This window comes from Entelurus aequoreus, linkage group LG11, assembly GCF_033978785.1.
Source record: "Entelurus aequoreus isolate RoL-2023_Sb linkage group LG11, RoL_Eaeq_v1.1, whole genome shotgun sequence".
Lineage (NCBI taxonomy): Eukaryota > Metazoa > Chordata > Actinopteri > Syngnathiformes > Syngnathidae > Entelurus > Entelurus aequoreus.
In genome coordinates, this window is record NC_084741.1 from 61,560,989 (window position 1) to 61,581,567 (window position 20,579).

The 20,579-nt window shown below is 37.2% G+C and overlaps 1 protein-coding gene across 2 annotated transcripts in view; it reads left to right on the forward strand.

The window, feature by feature from the left end:
- Positions 1–20,579, forward strand: part of osr2 (odd-skipped related transciption factor 2) — a 206,344-nt gene that overhangs the window by 109,019 nt on the left and 76,746 nt on the right. The window contains exon 2 of one of the 2 annotated variants that reach the window (XM_062063723.1): positions 8,196–8,267. The exons of the other annotated variant lie outside the window; for it this stretch is intronic. The gene's annotated coding sequence lies outside the window, so the exon portion shown is untranslated. The remainder of the gene's footprint in view (positions 1–8,195; positions 8,268–20,579) is intronic. 2 annotated transcript variants of the gene reach the window in all.

The following is a 20,579-nucleotide window of genomic DNA, read 5'->3' on the forward strand; positions in this document are numbered from 1 at the left end:
TTGTAATGAATACTTAGGCCTACTGCGCTACTATATTTTATTGTTGGTCATTATGGTGGTACTTGGGGAGCCAAGTTTTTTCTGAGGTGGTACTTAGTGTTAAAAGTTTGAGAACCACTGCAGTAAATAAATCATTATTTTCCTCATCACACTAATCTGCCATGACACAGTAGTTTTCATAAACTTTCTTGGTTATCGTACACCCATACGTAACAAACCAGTCCTTTGAACACATTATTAATACTGCAGAATTGAGTACCGGAAAAAAAAAAACAACAACAACATGTTGGTGACTTTTTCTGGCTCCGTACAATGTGCAAAATAAGCCCCTATGGGGCCAAACAAAGTTGTAAGTAGCGATGTACTGTATATTATATAGTATATTTTTCATGCAGTTGCACTTCCAAGGCGTTAGATGGCAGTAGTGTATAGACTACTATGTGTTGCCTTAGCCAGGAAGTAGTCTTTGCTATTAAGTTGAGAATTTTTTTATTTATTTTTAAGTGGACCCCTACAAAGTGTTTAAACTGTAAGTATTGTATGTATTACACACCTGCTGTTTGATTAGTTGTCGTTTTCATTACCACATTTGGAGTAATATAATTGTTTTCTATAAATGTGGTTTCTATTCATATATTTAGGTGTGTGGAATGGATTTATTGGTTGCACATTACTTCTTATAAGAAAAATTGCTTCAGTTTGTTTTTTGTGGGACTTTTTGGGAAGTATTATTAATGAAAACTACTGACTATTTACTGAATTAATTATCTGCAACAATAATAATACCACTAGGTATATTTTGTTTTTATAAAGGATCCCTGGGATTTGTGGCGTACCCCAAATACCATGTTGTGTATGTGGTTGTTACCAAACACTCGCATGCTAGAAGTGATTTATTAGTACCAAGCTCTAAGCACAGCCGTTACTCATCATTTACTACGATGGCAAAGATAAACAGTCGTTATTTCCGCAGCACCAAAACCACCAAGAACGCTGCAGCATAAAGATGATTTAAAATCCACTGATCTTTCAAGTTGTGCCCTGAATACCCTTTGAGCCCCGAGGCACTCTCCTGCTTATGGCCAGTTATCAGAACATTAAAAGTAATCCAAGTTATGTCCTCTTTGGGTCACTGTCCAGGGCTTCTAGGAGATAATAAACCTTTGTCCTGGGCAATTAAATGGGTATCAGTGATGGCAACAGAACAGATGAGAGAAGGATAGGCACAACATTTGACCGAGGGGAGGAATATGAATAATAGGGAGTAAATATTGCTATAAGAGGTTCATTTGTATTTCATTTTAGCATATGTGTTCCAGGAGGAAAATTGCTTAGCAGTTACTGACAATACATAACGTGACATGCAAAGGGTGGGACTGTTTATTGACACAACAACCCATTCTTATCACAGCATGATCAATTTTATACAGTTCCATCAACATCCCCCAGTAGTTAAGTGCACTTTATATTCTCAACACACATCGTCAGTTTGATTGCCAGCAGGCCTCACTGCTCTAATGGACCTATTAGCTCCTCCGTCATCGACATAGAATCGGCGTACTTGCTGGCGGCTATGAGATCCCACGGTCAACACGTCGATGTGGAGGCCTGATAACGGTCTTATCATTATCTTATCACAGGCATCTGCTTGCAGTGAGGAACTGCTGCCCTGCTATGCTGGCAATCAGCTCATTTTTATGCTCCCAAACGGTGTTGTTTGAAAGGTCGTAATGGCGGCCATCACGCCATATGTGAGCTCAATATCCGATCTGATGGCGTTTTCAGCTATACACCCAAGCTCCACTATACACACACACACATATAGCCACTAACTTGCTTATGCGCGCGTAGACAAGCGATGTACAAAGAGAAACAAAAACATGATCCTGCACCAAGGACGATGAAGAGTCAACACTGCAGACGAGGCCGGAAAACGAGTGGCTCCAGACAGATAATGTGACTGTTTGTCCGTTAAATATACAAATAGAGGGACTTTCCAACAGGAAGTAACATAAACATTATTTTGCTTTTGTGTTCATATATATATATATATATAAAGTTTGGGGTCACACTGAAATGTCCTTATTTTTGAAGGAAAAGCACTGTACTTTTCAATGAAGATAACATTAGACTAGTCTTAACTTTAAAGAAATACACTCTATACATTGCTAATGTGGTAAATGACTATTCTAGCTGCAAATGTCTGGTTTTTGGTGCAATATCTACATAGGTGTATAGAGGCCCATTTCCAGCAACTATCACTCCAGTGTTCTAATGGTACAATGTGTTTGCTCATTGGCTCAGAAGGCTAATTGATGATTAGAAAACCCTTGTGCAATCATGTTCACACATCTGAAAACAGTTTAGCTCGTTACAGAAGCTACAAAACTGACCTTCCTTTGAGCAGATTGAGTTTCTGGAGCATCACATTTGTGGGGTCAATTAAACGCTCAAAATGGCCAGAAAAAGAGAACTTTCATATGAAACTCCACAGTCTATTCTTGTTCTTGGAAATGAAGGCTATTCCACAAAATTGTTTGGGTGACCCCAAACTTTTGAACGGTAGTGTATATACATTATATATATATATACAGTATATATACATATATACAGTATATATACATACTGTATATATATATATATATATATATATATATATATATATATATATATATATATATATATATATATATATATATATATATATACAATATATATATATACATTATATATATATACAGTATATATATACAGTATATATATATATATATATATATATATATATACTGTATATATAATTATGTATATATACAGTATGTATATATACTGTATATATGTATGTATATGTATATATTTGTATGTATATATGTGTATATGTGTGTATATATGTATATATGTATGTATATATATGTATATATGTGTGTGTATATGTATATATATGTATGTATATATGTATATGTGTGTATATATGTATATATGTATGTATATGTGTATAAAAATGTGTGTATAAATATGTGTATATGTATGTATATGTATCTATATATATGTGTGTGTGTGTGTGTGTGTGTGCGTGTGTGTGTGTTTTTGTGTGTGTGTGTGTGTGTGTGCACACACACACAGACAAATGCTATACTGCATGTCGTTCATGATTGCATATTTCAACCCTCCACATTTACACTTATACGGGTATTGTGTAATACATAATGTGAATAGGCGGCAGTTTTTTGTATTGCATTTTATGTATTTTATTTCCTTTTTTTACATATATTTAATTAATACAACTTTGTTCATGTGGCTGCTGTAGCAAAGTAGTTTCTAACAATGAATCAATATTTTTATTTATCTAGAATCAGTGAAAAAATCAGCAGTGAAAGGCTTCTCTGAGAATAATTTGTTTTTATTTTAAGTAAATGTTTTGTATCATTATATTGCAGTGTAATGTACTTTTATTTCACTATGTGTACAGTCAATACCCTTTGTTGATTGTCACGGAAAAGCAATGGGTTGTACTGTTTTATGGTGTGGCATGTGGAGTGTATTTTTCAAACTAAATATGGTACAAATAAAGGATTACACAATGCATCATATCAGTAATAATGGATTATATGCAGAGCTGTTTATATAAATAGCACTGAATACAACAGGATTAGAATTAGAATAGAATGTTTAGTACTTTTGTTGTTGATGTAGGAAAGTGTGATAAAAATAAGTGGCTTCATTATGAAGATACTGCAAGTGTAGGAGTTTTTAATCAGCTGATTGGTGTGAAGGTTCAAAGTCACCTAAGAAATCAATAGACAGTAGCCATGATAAGAGTCAGTGATGCTGTTGGTTTTGCCATTAGGTGGCACTACTGCTGTTGTTTTCCCCACTAAGTCAGGCCACTACTTGAAAATACAGCAGTGTTTTCATCCCTCACTGAGCTTTATTCTTACTGAAACTCGTGAATGATTCGTGTTGTCTTTCACTTCTACAGCATATCTGTGCTTCTGTGTGCAGGTGTATGCTGTACTGTCAGTTTATCCGCATGAACCCTGGCTGAGGACAGCCAAAGATGTGTGATAAAATCTGAAGATATGATTAGAAACTACTGTGCTGACTGTGCACACATCGAAATCTTTTTTTTTTTTAATTGCATTGGATTTGTTGCCAGCTGAGAGACATCTTGATAGAATACCACTATCGTTGTGTCGGGCAGGGCGTCTCCTGCAGAGTGTGCAAAAGTACTTGTGTAGCCGCAAAGGGTTGCTTCAGGTTAGCGAGTAAATAATTTGGGAAAAATCTTAACACATTGCAACAATTTAAAAAGCCCAGATGGTGCTTTTTTTCCTTTTTTTTTTAATGAAACAAGATTTTCCATTCATGAGCTGACTGGCACAGTCACTTTTCTCTGTCCAGCTTTGACAGGTTGTAATGTGTCTCTGATTGCATATGGAGACACGAACATGTGTAGTTTATGAATCTGGGGGGAGTAAGAGATATTTCCTATTTAGTAATGTTTGCAGTCACGCCAAGAATGAACCGTGTCCTTCTCACACACCGTATGAGAATGTTGGTACTGTACACACTCATCACAAACCATCACACTTTCACACATCTAACCTCATCTTTCAAAGACGGATAACCTACGTGTTGATACAGAACACGATGGGTGTCGATCTTGCCCTTATATCAATAGAATGAGCTTCAAATAAAACAATCTGCTTGGAACACATCTTAACTCTTTATTGTGAACAAAGGTCTGCAGCAGCTGGCACTGAGAGGTTCGAGGCTGAAATAATCTTATCTCCCATCAGCTATAAATATTTGACAGAGATGGGTGGACGAGAGAGGGATGAGTAGAAGGGTCAGAGGTTCTAAAGGACTTAAAGACAAATAAATGGGACTTGTTCTTAAGGAAACAAGCACACTTTGTAAAGGTTGAACTTTTATAAAAATGTTTATATAAAATACAAAAATTTGACAATATTAAAGTGGCTTGAATCAAATTAAGAATGTCATTCGAAAAAACATCACTTTCACACACATTTAGAATGGGGTGATAGATGATAGGTACAAATATAATAAATCTATTTGTGGCTGCATAGGAGAAAGTTAATGTATAAATTTCACTTTTCCATACCATTGCCAATAGCTGTGGTGCATTTAGGGACCCTAAGGTAAAGTTAGAAACAGAGGCGCCATTCGCTTTTAAAGATAGGGGGATGCTGAAAGGGCTCCTATTATTCAAAACCCACTTTTCTTACCCATTGGTACCTGCTTTTGTATATTTGGGATGCACATAAGTCCAGAAAAAGTGAAATCTAACCATTGAGGCACAGCGGAGATATTTATGAAACAAGTTTTGCCTTCTTCCAAATTTCCTCCAAACGAGCCGTTTGGAATTTGTGACTTTAGTGACGTATGTTTCCTCTTTTACAGTATGTCCGCAGATAGCGAGTGTGCTGTTTTTAACCATTGATTACACATACATTTCCTTTAAAACTGACTTTGAAACAATGTTGCGAAGTAGTTGTATTTGTAAATTGAGACAACGTTGATGTCCAACGTTGGATCCATGTTGTTGGTTGGGAAATGACCAAATTTCAATGGTCAAATCAACATCACAACCTGACATTGAATAAACGTTGTCAAACATTGTATTTGTGTTGTAAAATATTGGTTGGGAAATGACCAAAATTCAATGGTCAAATCAACGTCAGAACCCAACATTGATTATGCGTCGTCAAAAAGCATGTTGTTCCAACTTAGGTTTGAGTTGCGCAAAGTCAGGACCTAATTCTACAAGTTAAAAGTTAAAGTTAAAGTGCCAATGATTGTCACACACACACTAGGTGCGGTGAAATTATCCTCTGCATTTGACCCATCCCCACAGGGGAGCAGTGAGCAGCAGCGGTGGCCGCGCCCGGTAATCATTTTGGTGATTTAACCCCCAATTCCAACCCTTGAGTGCCAAGCAGGGAGGGAATGGGTACCATTTTTATAGTCTTTGGTATGACTCGGCCGGGGTTTGAACTCACGACCTACGGATCTCAGGGCGGACACTCTAACCACAAGGCCACTGAGCAAGTTCTCAATGTTGTTTAAATGTCTTGTGCCTGCTGAGCAGGTTTAGTCCAAAATTGTCAAGTACGTCTAGTTGCGGCCGCGGGCACTCTAAGTTGCGCCTACTTTAAGTTGCAACCCCCTCACAGTGGTGACAGCAATGGATATGAAGCGTATCTTAAACGGAAGTGAAGCTGGAGAGATAATATGTAACTCGGACATTAAAAATGTTTTTTTTTTTTTTTTAAACTGCTGAAAATGAGTAAGAGTTCGGGTTGGGGTTGCATATAATCAGCCGAAAAAGCAATACATTCAACAACCCAAATAATAACAACAATGTTGCATCAGCCATCTTGCATCCCATTACAAATCAAGTGTTCACTCTCACGCTGTCAGCGCCACTGTGGGCATGTCTTTAAGACACTGTTCACTTCTGTTGTCGTCACCCCTGTGGGCGCAACTTAGTGTACAAGTTTCACTTTGGCATCTCATTGCACATAACTGTGGTGCGTTCAAGGACCTACAATGTTAGAAACACAGGTGCCACTAGTTTTTAAAGACGTGGGAGGCTTAACCCCCAGGAGATGCACTAATAATAATATAATCATAATAATAATGACGTATTATTATGATTAGAACGACCCACTGATGATAATTATACGTGAATCAGCTAATGTTTACTTTACACTCTGAAACAAAGGAAAGCATGGCACATTTATAATTATATTTAAGTGAATAATGACTATAAATATTTAAATTAATATTCTGGTCACTTTGTATTGAATTTGCTGGCACATTTTTGTAAACAGAAACAAAAATGTTTCTTTAAAAGAACAATACCAAATTATTTAGGGGAGTTATCTCGATAGTTACTGTAATCTCATATTTTAAAGCAGGGGTGTCAAACTCATTTTAGCTCAGGGGCCGCATGGAGGAAAATCTATTCCCACGTGGGCCGGACGGGGAAAATCATGGCATAATAATTAAAAAAAATACAAATACGACAAATTCAGATTGTTTTCTTTGTTTTACTTTGGCCCAAAATAGAACAAGTAGATTATGAAACTGTACATATCACAAATAATCCTCTTGACAAAACACTTCAAGTTAGTTAAAAATTCTGAGGGGAAAAAAATGGTGCAGTTTCAAAAACACCATTTAGAACACAATGAAATTAGACTTAATCTCAGCGTTTCTACAAACCAATTAAACTTTAAGTCACAGCCCAACAACAAAAAAATGAAGCATGAATAAAAACGCTTTTATGTATCAACTACTTCACGTCATTTCCATTGTTGACTTTCTTTAAATTTGTACAGAAGAAACTCATTTTCACAGAACTATATCAATTGTGCAGTGTCCCATGCAGCATTTTAGGTGAGGTTACCAATTGTATATTTTATTCCTGTTTGTTTTACATTGGGTTGAGGGGGAGGAGTCGCAGCCCCGCTTTACCGTGTACCTCTTGCTTGGTATGCTTGCTCGCCCCGATATAAACTATTTGCTTGCCTAACAGAATTGCTATTGCGACATTCAATGGACACTTTTAAAACAGGAGTTTCTTTAATTTAAAAATGCAGCTTAATTTTACACTTAGCAAACTCATTTATGCATGTTTGATACCCCTGTTTTAAAGTCACACACCTAACTAAGGTTTTTAAATATGTTTTAAAAAGCTGGTTTTTACCAAATTTACACAATAGTTGTTTTTTTAGTATATGTAAACATATGAAGTGTGTGTATGGGGAGCCCTTCAGTAGTCTAGTGTATGGGGGCCCAGAATTTAGTACTACACCCTTGGACTTGATGTCTTGCAAGCAGGATTGCTTTGGAATTCCATTTTTGCTTTTTCCACTTCCTTTTCTCTCCATGCTCCCCATCACTATCACAAGCTCATTCTTCTGGTTGGAAACACAGGTGGTACCACAAATAAACACAATAAAACAGTCTGGAGTGCGTTTCTATTTGTACAGCACTCCCAAAACATTCCTAATCAAAGGAAACAACCCTAAAACACATTACAGGTGGTCTGTGTTAATGTGTTTGTGTGGGTGGATGAGGGCTATTCTATTCTTACATCCAACGACGTCACGTTTTATTAATTCATTCCATATTACTTTGCACTCACTTGTCTTGTTCCCCCTTTCCAGCTTGCGGGGCCAAACCGAATGAAAAAGGAGAAGATTATATGAAGGGTGAAAAAACAAAACTAATTACTGGAGGTATGTCAACCAGCCAATGCTGCTTAAAATGTGATTACATGGCTTTAGAGCACTGGCTCACGCTAGCGGCACTGCAACCCTTGCAACAAATGACCAGTTCCTGCACGCTGCACTGTTTGACTGACGTGGAAAACGACAGCAAGGGAAAGGCCACGTGTTAATCATTATTTTGAACAAAAGGACATTACTTTTTTCCGTAAAAATGCTTACAGTAAACAATTTTTACCTAAACAATACTTTTTAAAAAAACATTCCTGCCAAAGTCTCAGCAATTATTTAAAACTACAGTGCTACCTCAACTTACGAGCTTATTTGGTTCTGTGACGGGGTTCCTAACTCAAAACACTTGTTACTCAAATTAACGTCTCCCAAGGAAATTATTTGAAATCAATTCAATTATTTTTGATTCCTCCCCCATTCTCCCAACAGCACAATTTTCAAAACAAAACTTTAAACAAGAAATATTGTATAAAAACGATACAATAGAATGGACTACTAACAACTATAGTAGTGTTACGAAGTGATGTAATAATGTACATAATTAACCTTGGGGAGTGGATTTCTATGGTATCTCCTTTGAGCCGCTTCTCTGTCAAACACACCATCAGCCGCTTCTCCGTATTTTCATGGATAAATGACGCTATTTAGATATTATTTCAATGACCAGTTCCTGCACGCTGCACCGTTTGACTGACGTGGAAAACGACAGCAAGGGAAAGGCCACGTGTTAATCATTATTTTGAACAAAAGGACATTACTTTTTTCCGTAAAAATGCTTACAGTAAACAATTTTTACCTAAACAATACTTTTTAAAAAAAACATTCCTGCCAAAGTCTCAGCAAGTATTTAAAACTACAGTGCTACCTCAACTTACGAGCTTATTTGGTTCTGTGACGGGGCTCTTAACTCAAAACACTTGTTACTCAAATTAACGTCTCCCAATGAAATTATTTGAAATCAATTTAATTATTTTTGATTCCTCCCCCACTCTCCCAACAGCACAATTTTCAAAACAAAACTTTAAACAAGAAATATTGTATAAAAACGATACAATAGAATGGACTACTAACAACTATAGTAGTGTTACGAAGTGATGTAATAATGTACATAATTAACCTTGGGGAGTGGATTTCTATGGTATCTCCTTTGAGCTGCTTCTCTGTCAAACACACCATCAGCCGCTTCTCCGTATTTTCATGGATAAATGACGCTATTTAGATATTATTTCAATGACCAGTTCCTGCACGCTGCACCGTTTGACTGACGTGGAAAACGACAGTAAGGGAAAGGCCACGTGTTAATCATTATTTTAAACAAAAGGACATTACTTTTTTCAGTAAAAATGCTTACAGTAAACACTTTTTACCTAAACATCCATCCATTTTCTACCGCTTATTCCCTTCGGGGTCGCGGGGGGTGCTGGAGCCTATCTCAGCTACAACCGGGCGGAAGGCGGGGTACACCCTGGACAAGTCGCCATCTCATCACAGGGCTTTACCTAAACAATACTTGAAAAAAAAAATTCCTGCCAAAGTCTCAGCAATTATTTAAAACTACAGTGGCACCTCAACTTACGAGCTTATTTGGTTCTGTGACAGGGCTCTTAACTCAAAACTCTTGTTACTCAAATTAACGTCTCCCATTAAAATTAATTGAAACCAATTCAATTATTTTTATTTTGCTCCCCCACTCTCCAAACAGCACAATTTTAAAAAGAAAAACAACATTTTTAGACAAGAAATGTTGTATAAAAACAATACAATAGAATGTACTAATAACAACTCTAGTAGTGTTATGAAGTGATGTAATAATGTACATAATTAACCTTGGAGAGTGGACTTCTATGGTATCTCCTTTGAGCTGCTTTTCTGTCAAACACACCATCCGCAGCTTCTCCATATTTTCATGGATACATTACGCTATTTAGATATTATTTCAATGTCCTTGGCAGAGGTTATCGGCTTATTCTGCTTCAGTATGGTGCAAACTAGCTGTAATACGCTACTCGATACCAATATAATGGTACCGATACGTTTTGATACATTTCAAAATAAAGGGGACCACAAAAACATTTCATTATTGGCTTTATTTTAACAGAAATCTGAGGATACATTAAACATATGTTTGTTATTGCAATCAAACAACAATTTTGTCATTAAATAACACAGTGAGCATACTAGACAACTTATTTTGTAGTAGTAAGTAAGGAAACAGGTTATTACAAACATTGTAACAACATTTTTAAGACAGAAAAGAGGAAAATTATTATTATTATTAGGTCTCCTTTAACAGCTGATTAGTAATTATTTACTTCTTTCTTTAAAATATTTCCCTGCCCTATATTGCAACTGTCCATTACAATTGTATTTTTTTCTGGCAATTTTAATTTATTGGCAAGTTTTGGTAAATCAGGTATGAAAGCCAGCTACAACTAAACGACTATTTTGATAGACGACTAATAATCGACTATCTTAGCGATCAGTCAACTGATGGATTTTGAAGCGTCCAACTATTCACTGGCTCTAATTTAGCCATAGGCTTATAAATTCAGTTTGAGTTATTTGGGGGAATTTGGTAACTAATAATATAGATGACTACTTAATTCAGAAATATGTATTCATACTGTAAGTTTGCTGCTCATTAGGCTGTTACAAAAATAATAACTTTTCGACTTTTGTCCACTTAAAAGCAAGCAGTATAAAGCCATTGACTGGTATCACTGATTTTCTTTGAACTGCAAAAATAGTATAGATAATGTTATTAAAAATAATCCTATAAGCAATTTTAATGTTCTTGTTTCTAGAAACCTGCACACAGTTATATACAAAGTTGAGCTGGTGGACTTTGGCTAAAATGATCGTTAAAGTTAGCATGCTAGCTAGCTAACAAGCTAACTATCTTACCGAAGAGAGTCAGTGATCACGTCCTCCAGATATAGGACATGCCTCCGCTTTAAATGCTCATGAAAAGTAATGTATGCTTTGTAACTTGAGCAAGTTATTTATGTTTTTGAGGTGTGGAATGTTCACATAATTTTGATGTTTTGGCTCGTGGTGTTGTTGCAATGGCTGCAGCCATTTTACTCTTCCTGTTGCTTGCCATTCACGCTGGCTCGAGCATGTTCGTTTTCACCTGCAAACGTCAGCGATGACATCACCAACTGTTATTGACAAACAATTTTTTTTATTGTTAATTTTTTCAGATTACCGTATTTTACGGACTATAAAGCGCACTTAAAATCCTTCTTTTTCCTCAAAACTCGACAGTACGCCTTATAAGCCGGTGCGTCTAATGTACGGAAAAATTCTGGTTTTGCTTACCGACCTCAAAGGAATTTTATTTGGTACATGGTGTAATGATAAGTGTGACCAGTAGATGGCAGTCAAACATAAGAGATAAGTGTAGGTTGCACTATGATGACAATATGACTCACGTAAACAACACCAACATTTTATACATACTTGCCAACCCTCCCGTTTTTAGCGGGAGAATCCCGATATTCAGCGCCTCTCCCGACAACCTCCCGGCAGAGATTTTCTCCCGACAAACTCCCGGTATTCAGCCGGAGCTGGAGGCCACGCCCCCTCCAGCTCAATGCGGACCTGAGACTGAGTGGGGACAGCCTGTTCTCACGTCCGCTTTCCCACAATATAAAACAGCTTGCCTGCCCAAAGACGTCATAACATCTAGGGCTTTTATAGAGTGCACAACTGCGCACACAACAAGGAGACGAAGCAGAAGAATGAGGAAATTACAGACATGGCGGCCGAAATGATATACTCATCATGAACGGAGAAGTTAAACAGGACAATACTGCCATCTAATGGATAGCCACTGGAACACTGAAATTCAAGTATTTGTTTTTGTTTCTATGTAAATAAAACAAATAAATATATATATATGTATATATATATATATATATATATATATATATATATATATATATATATATATATATATATATATATATATATATATATATATATATATATATATATGAAATATATATGAAATATTTATATAGCTAGAATTCACTGAAAGTCAAGTATTTCATACATATATATATATATATATATATATATATATATATATATATATATATATATATATATATATATATATATATATATGAAATATATATGAAATACTCGAGTTGGTGAATTCTAGCTGTAAATAACCACGCCCCCAACCACCGCCTACAAAACGGCGCATCCGGAAGCGACTGTCAGAAAGCTGCTTGAAGATGATCTGTAAAATATAATCTATGCAACATTTTGACTAAAGAACCACCATTACATGTTATGTAGACCACAAGGAAGTGTTTTCAGTTTGGAAAAAAATTATAATAATTTGACTTATTTAATGCGCCTTATACATGAAAAACGATCAAAAATAGACCATTCATCGACAGTGCGCCTTATAATCCGGTGCGCCCTATGGTTCGGAAAAGCACTCAGAAAAGACCTGTAAAATCCGAGAGACGGATTGCAGGCTCACTAGTGATTTAGAAAAGCTCTCTTCAAATATAAGTTTGTTTGTTTTTTTAGAAATTATGACTCTATTCTCATTACGTTCCAACTTTATGCTCATAACTTGACAGTCAATAGAGGCGCACTGCATCACACCATTTTACAAGTTCTTCCATATCGCTGCAGAACAAGCCAATAAACAAGCATAGAACAAACATTTATTTGAAAAGCCAATGAACATTTCTCACCGTCCTAAAATAAAAACGAAAAACACTCTATAAAACGCACACAACACAGGTAGCGACGTTTTACAAGGACATCTTGTCGTTTAATCACCAATTAACTACTGTAAACTGTTATCTTTAGGTGGATGCACCTTTGAACGCTATCGCAGGCCAAGAGACGCACACAAAGGGTCGTAAAGCTATAAAATTAGGGTAGCTATTTGACAAAAAGGTTTGTAGGAGGCCGAGGTGAAGGCTGTGCTCCTGATAAGAGGAGCTCATCTTTCGCACACCACTAGCTTGAAAGTTGACGGGACTATCTCTAAAAGCTCCTTTTTTCCCCATACATTATGAAGTAAATCCACAGGGAATGTCAATTAGCTTTAAGAAAAACAACATTTCAATTTCACAACCAGTTAAAAGGAAACATGCGATGGGTTTTAATAGAGGGAAGTAATTCATTCTTTGATACGGGAATAGTGTTGGGTGTCAAATAGAACTATTTGAAAAGAGCGTCTGCCTCAAACATTTATAAAAAAAAAAAAAAGGCCTGCTTATGCAACCTGACTCAACCATAAACTACTGTTTACACCACGGCTATAAAAGAGAGGTGTGTTTCCCCCCGCCTGCTTCACTGCAGCGCCTCTGTACTTCTTCCATCTTTTTCACACTCTTTTATAAAGCGGTCTATAAAAAAAATCAATTGTTTTGGACTAAAAATCAAACGTGGTGCTCACAATGCATTAAGTTGAACCTGCTGTTAAAATGATGTACGAGTGCGTTTTCGGTCCGAGACATTATCCTGTAAAGTCTGTCACGATTCCCCTTAAAAACACTGGTTTTCCTTTGAGTTCTGGGTGTAAATCTTTGCTTTAAAACCAAAAACCACTAAAATAAAACTAGACTTCAGGACTTTAATGTCCCTCTGACACTATAATTTCAATAGAGACAATCCTTTAGCGAATGCTGTGCGCCATCTTCTCTTTTTCCAACATCTCCCACTTGGCAACGTGTGCTTTGGCGTCCATTCTACAAAAGGCGAACCAGTGAGTCACTCGTTATTGGATGTGACAAAAAAGGCAACCCACTCTCTTTTTAGTCAGCTCCTGTCTCAGAGGGCAACATAAATGTGCATATATTACAGCATTAACGCAATATTACCAAGCCTCGGAACTATCAGAGTTGCTTTAAAAGCCGGGGAGAATATCCCTAGACAGCTTCTAAAATGGTGCAAAAAACATGACTTCCTCCTTCATAAATGATGCTTTGGAGAGCGTGGAGCGCACAGGCTGGCGTGATTTAACACAGCTAACATTTGGAATAACAAAGTGCAGACATTGCCGTCACTTGGATGGCGCTTCAAAGGCCGGCGTGTTAAACACTTGCAGAGAGAAATTCTTTGGATTCATGGCCATTTGAAATGAGGGGAAAAGGAGAATTAGGGAGGAAGTAGAGGAGGAGGATGAATGCAGAGAAGAAAATGTTTAATTATCTACTCTGCGTATGTTTGAGTTGAGGATTTGAATGAGGGGGATTTCTGTTGTGGTTAGTAAGTGGACACGGATCAAACTCATTATCACAGGTGTTTGAGTTTGAGTTTATTTGGAACATGCGTGCATACAACATGATACATCACAATTTCCAGTTTCTCTATTCAACATGTTCGAAAAGGAGTAGGAAGAAGCAGAGCTTATTTAATCCTACCCCCTTTCCTTTACATCACAGTTGCTAAAACTTTTGTTCACTTCCTGTTCTCAATTTATTCACAATGTACTCCATAATTAATCACAATAAAAATAAATAAATAAATAATACTCGGTGAAGTAAGTTACATTTCATATGGTGAGATGAGTAAGATTATTTTGAAAATGAATGGATGGATGAAATAAATTCAGAATGTTTATCTTGGTTCTTCTTCTTTGTACTTTGTAAACACTTTAAGTTTGAAAAGTTTCTTGAAGTGGATCATATTAGTACATTGTTTGATTTCTTTGCTTAATCCATTCCATAATTTAATTCCACATACTGATATACTGAAGGTCTTAATTGTTGTACGTGCGTACAAATGTTTTAAATTACATTTTTCTCTAAGATTATATTTCTCCTCTTTTTTGAGAAGAATTGTTGTACATTCTTGGGTAGCAGGTTATAGTTTGCTTTGTGTGTAATTTTAGCTGTTTGCAAATTCACTATGTCATGGAATTTCAGTATTTTTGATTCAATAAATAAAGGGTTTGAATTTTCTCCTTATATTACACTACCGTTCAAAAGTTTGGGGTCACCCAAACAATTTTGTGGAATAGCCTTCATTTCTAAGAACAAGAATAGACTGTCGAGTTTCAGATGAAAGTTCTCTTTTTCCGGCCATTTTGAGCGTTTAATTGACCCCACAAATGTGATGCTCCAGAAACTCAATCTGCTCAAAGGAAGGTCAGTTTTGTAGCTTCTGTAACGAGCTAAACTGTTTTCAGATGTGTGAACATGATTGCACAAGGGTTTTCTAATCATCAATTAGCCTTCTGAGTAGGGATTACCGATAATATCGGCCGATAAATGCGTTAAAATGTAATATCGGAAATTATAGGTATCGTTTTTTTTATTATCTGTATCGGTTTTTTTTTTGGTTTTTTTTTTAATTTTTTTATTAAATCAACATAAAAAACACAAGATACACTTAGAATTAGTGCACCAACCCAAAAAACCTCCCTCTCCCCATTTCTTTCTGTTATCAATATTCTGGTTCCTACATTATATATCAATATATATCAATACAGTCTGCAAGGGATACAGTCTGTAAGCACACATGATTGTGTGTGCTGCTGGTCCACTAATAGTACTAACCTTTAACAGTTAATTTTACTCATTTTCATTAATTACTAGTTTCTATGTAACTGTTTTTATATTGTTTTACTTTCTTTTTTATTCAAGAAAATGTTTTTAATTTAGTTATCTTATTTTATTATTTTTTTTAAAAAAGTACCTTATCTTCACCATACATGGTTGTCCAAATTAGGCATAATAATGTGTTAATTCCACGACTGCATATATCGGTTGATATCGGTATCGGTTGATATCGGTATCAGTAATTAAAGAGTTGGACAATATCGGAATATCGGCAAAAAGGCATTATCGGACATCCCTACTTCTGAGCAAACACATTGTACCATTAGAACACTGGAGTGATAGTTGCTGGAAATGGGCCTCTATACACCTATGTAGATATTGCACCAAAAAGCAGACATTTGCAGCTAGAATAGTCATTTACCACATTAGCAATGTATAGAGTGTATTTCTTTAAAGTTAAGACTAGTTTAAAGTTATCTTCATTGAAAAGTACAGTGCTTTTCCTTCAAAAATAAGGACATTTCAATGTGACCCCAAACTATTGAACGGTAGTGTATGTATTATTCTAACTCATCTTTTTTGTAACACCGTTATTAATGAAGTGTACTTTTGTAGTTATTTCCCCATATTTCTGCACAATAACTCAGATATGGTAACACTAGCGAGCAGTAAAAAATATGAAGTGATTTTTGGTCTAGAACCTGTTTTGCTTTATTCATTATTGACGTGTTTCTTGCTACTTTATGTTGTATATTTTTTGCATGAGATTTCTAGTTCAATTTATCATCAATCATTATTCATCAATTTGGAAAATTGCTTATCGAAAAGTAATAAATCATGGTTACTCTTTTATGGTCCCAAAAAGTATTTTGATTACTAACAGATTTACTGTTTAAAGAAGTAGTAAGTAACTTTTCAACCTTTCATAACTTTTGGGATAATACATTGACACCTCTGCCATGACCTGAGGGCCACTAAGCGGTTCTGAGGTGGGTGGCAGGAACCCTGCCACGCAAAAAACACACAAATGTGTAAGGCTCTTCCTTTGGCTGCTGACATGTGCACATGCGTCATTTTCGCCAAACCCCAGAATGCCCAGTCCAAGTCAATGCGCAGCTTAAAGGTGTGTACTATCTACCCCTTCATCTATCTATGGCTCGTAGTATTTTCGCATTGTTTGGATTTTATTTTCTCTCCTGATTTATTCATTTGCTTGATAATTTCGTCTTCTTACAGTAAGGGGTCACTCTCTGCTGTAGCACTGAAATGTATAAAACGTTAATTCTTTTGTTGTTTCACTACTTCTTAACCTACTTACCCACACTGGTTTAAATGTAACTTAGATATTGGGTTTCACTATGTAAAGCGCTTTGAGTCACTAGAGAAAAAGCGCTATATAAATATAATTCACTTCACTTCACTTCACTACTTAATCCACTTAACCTGCTCAGTGGCCTTGTGATTAGAGTGTCCGCCCTGAGATCGGTAGGTCGTGAATTCAAACCCCGGCCGAGTCATACCAAAGACTATAAAAATGGGACCCATTACCTCAGCACTCAGCATCAAGGGTTGGAATTGGGGTTTAAATCACCAAAATGATTCCCGAGCGCGGCCACCGCTGCTGCTCACTGCTCCCCTCACCTCCCAGGGGGTGGAACAAGGGGATGGCTCATGCAGAGGGTAATTTCACCAACCTAGTGTGACTATCAGTGGTACTTTAACTTTAACTTGAACTTCACATTCAAGCTAGTTTAGCGGTTAGTTATTTTATAAATGGCCCATCAGTCTGGTAATGCAGAAATAGAAACTAGTGATCTCAAATTATTAATTTAATCAGGTTTTATTATTAATTTAATCAGGTTAATCACACTTTTGAACTGTGATTAATCACAGTTCATTACAGTGAATGTCTTGCTTGCATAATTTAATTAAACTTTAAAATCCAAGTCCAAGATGGCTGCGCTTCAGAGCAGCGGCTTCGTGCGAGCGCTCCTGGAAGTGAGGGCAAAAATACCCCTCAATTCAGTCAATTTCATGGCTGGCTCACAGCGTGTTCACTCCGTGATCACTTACGACCGACTTACAATTCTGGATGTGGAGAGATCGGGCCAGTTTGGGCTGATAGATGCGTGTACGATGGACCTGCTCGCTAGCTTGGGAATTCTTCGCGAGCTACATCCAGCAGTGGCCTTTGAAGCAGCGGCGTCGACTACCAGCGGAGACGGTCAGCGAAAGAGACGTAAGCGGTGCGCTCGGAAGCAGAAGCGGGGGTGTCGGGCGGGGCTAACAACAAAGCTAAATGCTTTGTTGTTAGCGGGGCTAACGAAAAAGCTAAATGCTAATCCACAAAGAAGCGCTAATAAGGAGTCTGTTAAACTAGAACTAGCCAGCGCCAGGCTGGATAATCCCTGCACACATAGCAATTCTTCTAGAATAATATACAACTCACATAATGTTTTTTCTGCGTCAGAGGTGGACATGCATTTTACTGAGGTGGCAAACAATCTAAAAATTCCTGTCATATCAATTCCTAGATATGGTCGAAATTATTTAAAGTGCACTATGCATAATAAACGTAACATTATTAATATTGCTACTACGGATACTTTCAACAAAAACTCCTCAAAACAGCCCACTACCTATAATATGGGCTTTTTAAACATAAGGTCATTGTCTTCCAAAACGTTATTAGTTAATGAAGTCATCAGAGACAACAATCTTGATGTCGTTGGTTTAGCCGAGACCTGGCTCAAACCAGACGAATTTTTTGCGCTGGGTGAGGCGTCTCCTCCTGGCTATGCGGGAACGCATATTGCCCGCCCCATTAAAAGGGGTGGGGGTGTTGCACTAATATACAACAAAAACTTTAGCCTTACCTCGGACCTAAATAATAAATATAACTCGTTTGAGGTGCTCACTATGAGGTTTGTCACACCGCTGCCTCTCCACCTGGCTGTCATCTACCGCCCCCCTGGGCCCTATTCGGACTTTATCAATGAATTTTCAGAGTTCGTTGCTGATCTAGTGACGCACGCCGACAATATAATCATAATGGGAGACTTTAACATCCATATGAATACCCCATCGGACCCTCCATGCGTGGCGCTCCAGACTATAATTGATAGCTGTGATCTTACACAAATAATAAATGAACCCACGCATCGCAACGGTAATACGATAGATCTAGTGCTTGTCAGGGGTGTCACCACCTCTAAAGTTACGATACTCCCGTACACTAAAGTAATGTCCGATCATTACCTTATAAAATTCGAAGTTCGGACTCATTGTCAACAAACTAATAATAATAATAATAACTACTATAGCAGCCGCAACATTAATACTGCCACAACGACGACTCTTACTGACCTACTGCCTTCAGTAATGGCACCTTTCCCAAATTATGTGGGCTCTATTGATAACCTCACTAACAACTTTAACGACGCCCTGCGCGACACCATTGATATTGTAGCACCGCTAAAGCTAAAAAGGGCCCCTAAAAGGCGTACCCCATGGTTTACAGAAGAAACTAAAGCCCAGAAATTATCATGTAGAAAGCTGGAACGCAAATGGCGTGCGACTAAACTTGAGGTTTTCCATCAAGCATGGAGTGATAGTTTAATAACTTATAAACGCATGCTTACCTCAGCTAAAGCTAAATATTACTCAAATCTCATCCACCTCAACAAAAATGATCCTAAATTTTTGTTTAGTACAGTAGCATCGCTAACCCAACAAGGGACTCCTCCCAGTAGCTCCACCCACTCAGCAGATGACTTTATGAATTTCTTTAATAAGAAAATTGAACTCATCAGAAAAGAGATTAAAGACAATGCATCCCAGCCACAACTGGGTTCTATTAACACAAATATGACTGTATATACGACGGACATTGCCCTCCAAAATAGTTTCTCTCTCTTTGATGAAATAACATTGGAGGAATTGTTAAAATGTGTAAATGGGACAAAACAAACAACATGTTTACTTGACCCAATTCCTGGGAAACTTATCAAGGAGCTTTTTGTTTTATTAGGTCCATCAGTGTTAAATATTATAAACCTATCACTTTCCTCTGGTACTGTTCCTCTAGCATTCAAAAAAGCGGTTATTCATCCTCTACTCAAAAGACCTAACCTCGATCCTGACCTCATGGTGAACTACCGGCCGGTGTCCCACCTACCGTTTATCTCGAAAATTCTCGAAAAAATTGTCGCACAGCAGCTAAATGAACACTTAGTGACTAACAATCTCTGTGAACCTTTTCAATCCGGTTTCAGGGCAAATCACTCTACGGAGACAGCCCTCGCAAAAATGACCAATGATCTATTGCTGACGATGGATTCTGATGCTTCATCTATGTTGCTGCTTCTTGATCTTAGCGCCGCTTTCGATACTGTTGATCATAATATTTTATTAGAGCGTATCAAAACGCGTATTGGGATGTCAGACTTAGCCTTGTCTTGGTTTAACTCTTATCTTACTGACAGGATGCAGTGTGTCTCCCATAACAATGTGACCTCGGACTATGTTAAGGTAACGTGCGGAGTTCCCCAGGGTTCAGTTCTTGGCCCTGCACTCTTTAGTATTTACATGCTGCCGCTAGGTGACATTATACGCAAATACGGTGTTAGCTTTCACTGTTATGCTGATGACACTCAACTCTACATGCCCCTAAAGCTGACCAACACGCCGGATTGTAGTCAGCTGGAGGCGTGTCTTAATGAAATTAAACAATGGATGTCCGCTAACTTTTTGCAACTCAACGCTAAGAAAACGG